The sequence below is a fragment of the Austrofundulus limnaeus genome, unplaced genomic scaffold (genome assembly GCF_001266775.1).
Source record: "Austrofundulus limnaeus strain Quisiro unplaced genomic scaffold, Austrofundulus_limnaeus-1.0 Scaffold47, whole genome shotgun sequence".
NCBI classification, from domain to species: Eukaryota; Metazoa; Chordata; class Actinopteri; order Cyprinodontiformes; family Rivulidae; genus Austrofundulus; species Austrofundulus limnaeus.
The window spans coordinates 147310-155746 of record NW_013952449.1 but is presented as its reverse complement, the minus strand read 5'-3'; the positions used below and the strand labels follow the sequence as shown (position 1 = coordinate 155746).

The following is an 8437-nucleotide window of genomic DNA, read 5'->3' as shown; positions in this document are numbered from 1 at the left end:
GCTCCTGACGCTGAAATCGCGTTTGGTGTGAACGCACCATTATTAGTGAAGAAAACCCGTCTGGATAACAGCAGACTGACTGCTGGTAAAATATACGACAGGTCTGGACCACTCCTGAATTTTGTTCGTATCTGAAAAAAATCTTAGAATATGAAAACATTGGTGAATGCCACAAATTCTCCTAAATCACTCGTACGCACAACTTAAGAACAAATCTGTGCGTACCAACGGTTCTTGCGTGAGGCCCATTCTTCTTATGTTGTCCCTGACACTTGCTGCCCCATGAAAAAAAGTTTTGTCCAAGTATCATTAATACCAACCTTGTGCAATTTAACTTGGAACTCCACACCTCTTCTGCAGAACAGAAGTCCAGTTGGTTTGTTCTGGTTCTTTTTTTAATGCATCATATCCTGTTCCACAAATACAATGCTGCACCAGATGAGATGTCAAGAGGCAAAAACAAGTATTAACACAGGACCAAACAAACATGTCAGATAATAATTTATTCAGTTCACATTGCACAATTTTCAGACCGGTACACACATGCTTTTGTCACTGACTGCTCCCTTAAACACAATGTGTAATGTCACGTTTTCTTCTGTGCATGCATCCTCAGGGTCACATTGAAGACTGATGGAAGTTGCATTTAAATTATAATGTGAACGATCACACACTTTAAGCAAAATTTCAGAATTGAGGATTATGACCAGCAGTGTGAATATAACAAAGGAGCTGCAGGGTATTGTTCTGTAAAACAGGCAGTCCTTTATCCTGCTTGTGTTGGGGACATCAGAGGGTTTTCCAAATGAAAGGAAAGGGAGGTTCTGTTAACTAACATTTCCTGTGAAAGAACATTGGTTAGTGAGGACTGTTTCTGTGTACTGTGGAGTCAAAGTTCTTTGTGAGTGTTTAATTTTTCTTACCAACCTTTTCTTGGTGAAAATACTTATTTGGATTTATTATTCTGTTAGGTTGGTTCAGACACCAATTTAGTAGCAAAAAATATGTCATGTTTTTGTGGGGACTAGAATAATAATGGAGATCAAACGTGCAATATCTTTTAAAATAAAAGTAGTTTTCTTTGAAGGAAAACTACTTTTTATGTCAATTTTATTTTGAAAACTAAAACATTCTGCTTCACTCCTTATTTTGAATTTGGTTGAGATACATTAGCTGTGTCAGTCATCTTGAATTTGGTTATCTTTTAAAATGAATCAGTTGTATATGTATTATCAATGGTTACTTTTAAACCAAAGTGGTTCATTAGATATTTTGTTAACAGACATAAATGGACACACAGACACAGACAATTACTGTACATGGCTACCCCTTTCATAACAGTTGGCAATAAGAGAATTTTGCAAGAGTGGCCCATAAGCAAATTTATTCCAAGCTCATCCATTTTTTTACAAAGCTGTTCTGTACAAACCAGAATAAAATATATTGTTTAAAAAACATTTTTTTTCTCACCAATTAGATGTGATTTTGACTTTTCCTTCTTTCCATTTAGTGTGTGCAAACTGTTACAACAGAAACAAAATAATGAAGTGGTGTTGCATCTGTTACCTTCAGAACTAAATCCAGAACAAAGGAAAAACCAGCTTCCTGTTTTGATTGATGTCAGTAGTTGTCTTTACTAATAACATGCTCTCTTTTGGTTTATCGTTGCTTCACTCCTTATTTTGAAATCTAGGGCTTCCTTTGATTTGTCGTCAGCTGTTAGATGACATTTTCCTCTGATTGCCACTCCATGAGACGGGCTTACTGACTGAAAGTTAGCATGGTGCTAGACAACTTCAACAGCGCCATTTCCTTTGATGTGCCGCACGCTCACTGCGAGGCAAAGTCAAACATGTTTTTTACAACAACACTTCTTCAGCTCCTTCAAGCAGACTCCTATTCTTTCTATGACAATGTAATAGGAAGGTTGGAGATGGTGCTTTGGACTAGCAGACCAGGTTGGTGGCTCCTTTTTTTTAATGGGGGAACCAGAGCTTGTGCTACAACTAAACCTTCCCAATGAAAGTTTATACCAGGTATCTGAAGAGCAGACAGCTGAACCTATATTTTTTGTCTAAGCCAGGAGTTTGAAACCTTTAACTTTAGATGAGCCATTTTAGCCACATTTATACTAATTATGGAGCCACAAAATCTACTTGATCTTTTTAGTATTCTGAATAAGAAAATTACCATATTTTGTTTTAAACCATGCAGACTTTAAGTTCTTTCCAATATTAGTGGAAATGATAAAAGAAATCTTCTAGTACAAATTTCTGATTTTTATGATCTAAACAGCTAAATCTTTCATTCGAGACTTTCTGTCCCCAGTCTTCTTGGAAATTGCATAAACAAAATGGAGAACAGACCAACAAACTAAAACCTCAGCAGTAAAACTGATTACTGAATTTTAAACATTTTAATGAATAACTGAGTGAAAATCAGCTAATTCTGGTACTGAAATCATGGGAAGCTGTACGTTTATATTAATACGTTAACTAATATTTGTTCAAATAGGCAGAGAACAACTTGTATTTTTGTGTCATTCATCTGCAGAACTAAAATCTTTGGACATGTAAGCATCTTAGATTATTTTCCAATTTTAAACTTACATTAAATTCACGTTTTATTATGGCCCCCTAGCAGGGGTCATATTGTTTTTGTACAATTTAAAAATATATATTTATAAAAAAAAATTTTCAAGATGTTTGGCCAAATTTTGGATGGAAACAGCTGTACTAATCAATATGAAATTTTGGCAGGAATGTAGATGTGTCCAACCAACACTGTGCCAGCCAACGGTTTTACGATGGACCCCATATTTGGGGAGGGGACTCCATCTAAAAAGCTGGTGTCTGGACATACAATAAGGCTTATAACTCAAAAATTATTCAACATTAAAGCTTCAGATAAGCTTTTATGTTGATGTTGTTTAGCTCTGATGAAGGGCTATCCATCAGGCTCACCAATGAGCACCAACCCTCCAGACCCCCACTCAAAACAATAAATCTGTTCTGATGACGTCTGAGTTGTGGTGCATTGGTACTTGCATGCAGGGGGTCATACGTATATGCTACCGCTAGTTTATAGCCATAGTTACAAGAAGCACTTGAGGGTCTGAAGAGCTACAGGTAGCAGACCCCTGGGCTACCAGGGTTTGGTGGCAATTTGGACCCAGAATGCAAGCTGATACAAGAAACTCAAAATAAAACTTAATTATTAAAGAAATAAACAAGCCAATGTATTGGTAACTTACAAGTAAAGATGTGCACTGGGTGCTACTGATAAACCTAGAAACATGGTCCAGGGAACTAGACAATGCAGAACTGATGTGAATGAGGATAGGGGACAAAATATATAGAGCAGAGGCAGATAAGTTATTGGAGGCAGCTGAGCTGTTTGGGGAGCAGCAAGAGGTGTGAGTGGTTGACTGGAGGAAATGTTGAAGAGCTGACTGCGGGAGAGTTGCATCTAAACACGAGACGCACAGAACATAAACTCAAGACTAACAAACATCAACAAAAACACAGATTCTGACAGCTTCAGCTGAATGAGCGGCATCACAACAAAACTCTAGTTTATGAGACAGGTCCTGCAGAAACTACCTTAATAGTGTTGTTGTGATTTTAGGAAAGCAGCACAAAATGACAAGAGAAAAGATTTCAGGGAGTAAGTACTTCTGAGAGGAGGCTCGATGCAGAGAAGCAGTTTATCCTGTTTTGTTTGCCCTGTGTTTAAATGCCCGAGGAATGAGGTCAGTTGACTACCTGAATATACTGGTATATCGATAGGCCAGGTTATTCCATCTGTAGATGTTTTTCTTTCCTGATTAAACGGGCTCGTCCCAAAATGACAGTGCCAGGATTCATCAGGCTCAAATTGTGAAAGAGGTTCAGGGAGCACGAGACATTATTTTCACACATGGATTGGCCACAACAGAGTCTAGACCTGAAACCCATTGAGAATCTTTCCCATGTGCCAGAGAAGACTTTGCAGTGCTCTGACTCACCTGTCATCAATACAAGACCTTGGTGAAATATAATAATCCCACTTTAGACAATCTTCTTTAGTTTCTGTGCAGAAGTTGTGCTCACTTGCTTTTCTCAAATTTAAAATAAATCTTTATTGCCACAGTACAAACAGCGAAGCCAGGGACAAGACATTCAGCAGCAGGTATCGTGATGATGCAGAGTGTAGGACGTAGGCTTATAGAAATATAAGCTTTCCCTCATCTCTCATAACAAAGTTAAGAGGAAATTATTTACCAAGGAATTTCTTATTTTTCGTCAATATCTTGACTGTGCGAAGTGAATCAGACACACATAAGTGGAGTGACTCAGATGAGTTCAATTTGATCCATAAACAAAATGTGATCATTTATTTACATAAATTAAACAAATCATGAGTTAACAACTTAATTGTGGGTAATCAGCTTCCTACAACAAGTTTTAGAATTAATAAGATATAAATTTGCGTCCGAATTCAATCAATATCAACTCAGAATACTTATGATAGAACAGTAAAACGTCAGTTCTGATGTTAAATAAACCAAACATTTACTGGCACATTAAACTTAGATTCTGGCAAGGCAAAAATAGTAACAAACAAAAGGAGGAAAAAGTAAGATTAGGATTTCTACTGTTTACCTTTTTACCAAGTATGAGAGCCAACCAGATCTGCTCTTCTTTCTCAACCCAGCTTCCGCTGGACCCGTCACCATAAACACCTCGGCCTCTTTACCTTTGGTGACTTCTTAGACATCCTCTGAGTAGCAAGACTAGTCCACCTCTGATTGGTCAGGAAGACTCGGTAAGTCCGCTCACCTCCATCGGTAAAACACGTGTTATTTCTCCGGTAATTTCTCTGTCTGCCTCAATTCCGGGAGAGAAAAGTCGAGCTGTTCCAATTTTCACCTTCAAAATAAAACCACTTCCCCGAAAGAAGGGAAAAAAAATCAATAATTACTTGGAGGTTTTGAAACATTGTATGGGGATCCGACAAGCTTGTCGAATCCCTGGCTGTAAAAATCCGCTCTTTGGCGCTTGAGTTGGATTTTTTAGCTCACAGGCTGAGTTCCTCTGAAGAGGAGAAATAGGCTGTGTCCAAAACAACAGGCCAGGTCCTCCGGAGGACCCAGACTACCCGGTCGAGGTGGGTCGGGCCCTTGGTAGACCGGGAAGATCTGAAAAAAAGAGTCTGTGAATTTGGACGGTCTAGCCTCCCCTCCACCCCAGCGTACGTCATGTCACCTAGCAACCATGACGATGCTAAACAGAAGCAAAAATAGATCAAAATTAGAAAAATATCAATATATTAGAGTTATTAATATCACAAAACAATAAAATTAACTTAAAGGTAACATTTGAAGAACTAATTGACCCGCTGTAGGTGCATGTTTATTTCGCGTTTTTTATGACAAAAATAAAATTTAAAAACATGTCTATAAAAATGATAGAAGTATTAGAATTACAACCGCTAATTTTTTAAAAATTTTCTATTGCCATATTTTTATTTAAAACGTATTCTTTCTCTCGCTTCGTCCGCCATTACTAGCTTAAAAAATCTCCAGTCGGGCCACAATGCATTATGGAATATGCTGGGCCAGGAAGGATCCATCAGACCTGTCCTTCGATTTGGGCCAAAGGAAGAACACATTTGTCAGCCACATCGGAGGAGTCTTTGGTTTGGGGCTATGACCTATGCCGCCGATGAGTTCGGCCTTCGGAGGACCCGGCCTGCCGTTTTGGACACAACCATAGCTTCTTCCTTGTTGAGTCAGGAAGTCAGAGAGAGTGTACTCAAAGCTGTCTGGGTTCATATAAGAATGGACAACTTTGGTTCACGCCTCTAGGCGTAAAAAAGAGTCAGAGAAAGGAAGCGTTAAGTCTTGCCAGGGGCCAGTCAAGGTTACTGCTGTATGGTTGAGTAAACAAACATCATGGTAACCTACTAACTTATCCTCTGAGAGACTCTAAATGAAATCACGGAAAAACATTTTATGATGACTACCTGTAACATTTCTGTTCATAATCAACTAAACCATTTCGTTAGTTTAGATAAATGAAAGATTTTCTCAAGAAAAATCCACAATTATATTACTGTGTTTACAGTAAAATAAAAACAGTGAATTGCCTAAAAACACAATGAAAACATTGTAATCAGATTCTCTATGATGTTTTTATACCATTTTAAATCTTTAAGGCACGATAAGAGAAAAGAAGTCATTCTACTTTTTTTCATGTGACAGGCATTATCTTTGATTTAACGAAAGCATAAACAATCTTAGTTAAATGACAAATGAATCACGAACAATGGAGATTATTTTGTCCTTTATCTGATTAAGAGGAAGGGAGGTTCTCTTCCACGGTTAGAATGGCCTGTCATGGCATAAATAATGTTCAGAGCGGAACAGAGTTCCTGTCTTCTTTCCAGGCCCATTTGAGGCCTGCTTTAGAGGCAGAAAATCTTGTTTTCTCACTCGAGGTGACCCCTACAAGAGTCTTCAGATAAAGACCAATTATAACTTATTACAGGGAGAAACTAGGCAGGTATCAGGACAGGGTTCTCACAAATATTTCAGAAATACTCTTGTTCATTCTCCAAAATGTTTTCATTTTGTTGTTATTTATACTTGGGTCCAAAAGAAAAATTAAACTGATAATATTATTTTGTTTGAGTTAACTGAAAAATGACAGTTTTTTTAGTTCAAAAGCAAAAACTGACATGAATGTTTAACTATGTAGTTTATTTATTGACTCGTGCATTATTTATGTCCTTAAAGGCAGCAGGTATAAGTCATGTCATTTTTATAGCTTGATTGATTTTGCACATTCGTGTTACATTTGACTAAAATGTTATGTTTTATGCTGTGTCACTTTCTTTGTTCATGCCATTAAATTTAGTTATGTCACTTCCATTTTTAATTCAGTTCAGTTTATTTATATAGCTCCAAGTCATAACAAACATAATCTCCGAGCACTGCACACAAAAAACAATCAATCTAAAGAAACCAGCAGATTGTGTTAAATCTTCACTTCATCACAGTTTCCCATCCTCAGCAGCACATTGGCAACAGTGGAAAGGAAAAAAAAAACTCCCTTTATTTGTGCTAAGTAATGATTTGTTTACAGGAAATGTTTTATGGAACATTTCATGTTCAGTGTTACCATTTGGCACTTAACCATCCCACTACTTACCCTGTAGATATTGGAGGGTAATTATGTCAACTCAACCAGAGTCTGGCTGCTCCAGCTTTAGATTTTCTTTGTAAATACTTTAAAGAACTAACGTCAGTCCTATCGTGGTTGTTACTGATTAAATGTGTTTTTGGCCACTAAGGAGAGGTGCGATTGAATATGAGAAAATGATAAATCATTTAAATAAATAAATAAATAAATAAATAAACAAACTTTTTCCCCCTCACTTTTGAGATTGTGACTACGCCTTGAATGGTGACCAGACAAATTTTTTAAGAAATTCTCTGGGGCCATCTCGGTGCTTTGCAAGGCTCTTATGCAAAGCCACCTACCCATCTCCTTCCCTACACTTGTCACTACCATTAGTCATGGCGGTTTTAATAAACTATGCTGATCCTGGATCCCTTTTTCCTTTGCTAAATCTGGACCAACCTAAGGAATGAATGTACAGTGATGTTCAAATCTTTGACAATTATGATGCACAATTATGAATAATGATGGCACTACTAAACAATTTTATGGGACTCTGGTTTTATCCCACCAATGTAGGTAAAGTTCAATTTAAGCATTTAGCAGTCCTTCAAAAAAAATCGTAAAAATATTTTAAAAACAGTTACTTTACCAGAAAAAAAAAAAAACAATAAAATCATTTGGTATGGATTACTGATCAGATCACTTCCAGGTTCAAGTTCAGGTTTATTCAAGTCCCAAGTGGGCAATTAATGTCACATCAAGTGCATATATGTAAAAAATGACATAAAAACTAAGACAAATAACTACATTTTAAATAGTTTAAAATAGTGGGGTACAATTGTACGAAAGAGGATTAGAGCCACTGGGAAAAAAATTATAATTTTGAGATTAAAATTAGAATTATTTTTCCCCCCAGTGGCCCTAATCCTGTTTCGCACAATTCAGTACGCCAAAACATCAAATCCTTACATTATGAGCACCAGTAGTGTATTTCATCAAGTGACATATACTGTCAGTAACACACGGAATTTAGATTTTTTTTTTACTTAGATGATGTCACCTTAGAGAAAAACACATCTCACATGATTTTCACTGGCTTATGTATCGCAAAGAAAACTATTCTCTTGAATTGAAAAATAAAACCTCTCTTAGTATTAACCAATACAGAAATATTTTGTTGGATCATATTAGTCTTGAGACAGCCTCTGCTGCCACATTAGATAAATGTCTTTGAGCTCCTTTGAACGGCTCATCCTGTGGGGCATTGTTGC

At 37.0% G+C, this 8437-nt stretch overlaps 1 protein-coding gene across 3 annotated transcripts in view; it reads left to right on the top strand.

Moving 5' to 3' along the window:
• The first annotated feature begins 4728 nt into the window (after positions 1-4728).
• The window catches only part of LOC106517281 (myoD family inhibitor domain-containing protein), a 23545-nt gene continuing 19836 nt past the window's right edge, over positions 4729-8437 (top strand). For all 3 annotated transcript variants that reach the window (XR_001310186.1, XR_001310187.1, XM_014008033.1), the window contains exon 1: positions 4729-4806. The gene's annotated coding sequence lies outside the window, so the exon portion shown is untranslated. The remainder of the gene's footprint in view (positions 4807-8437) is intronic.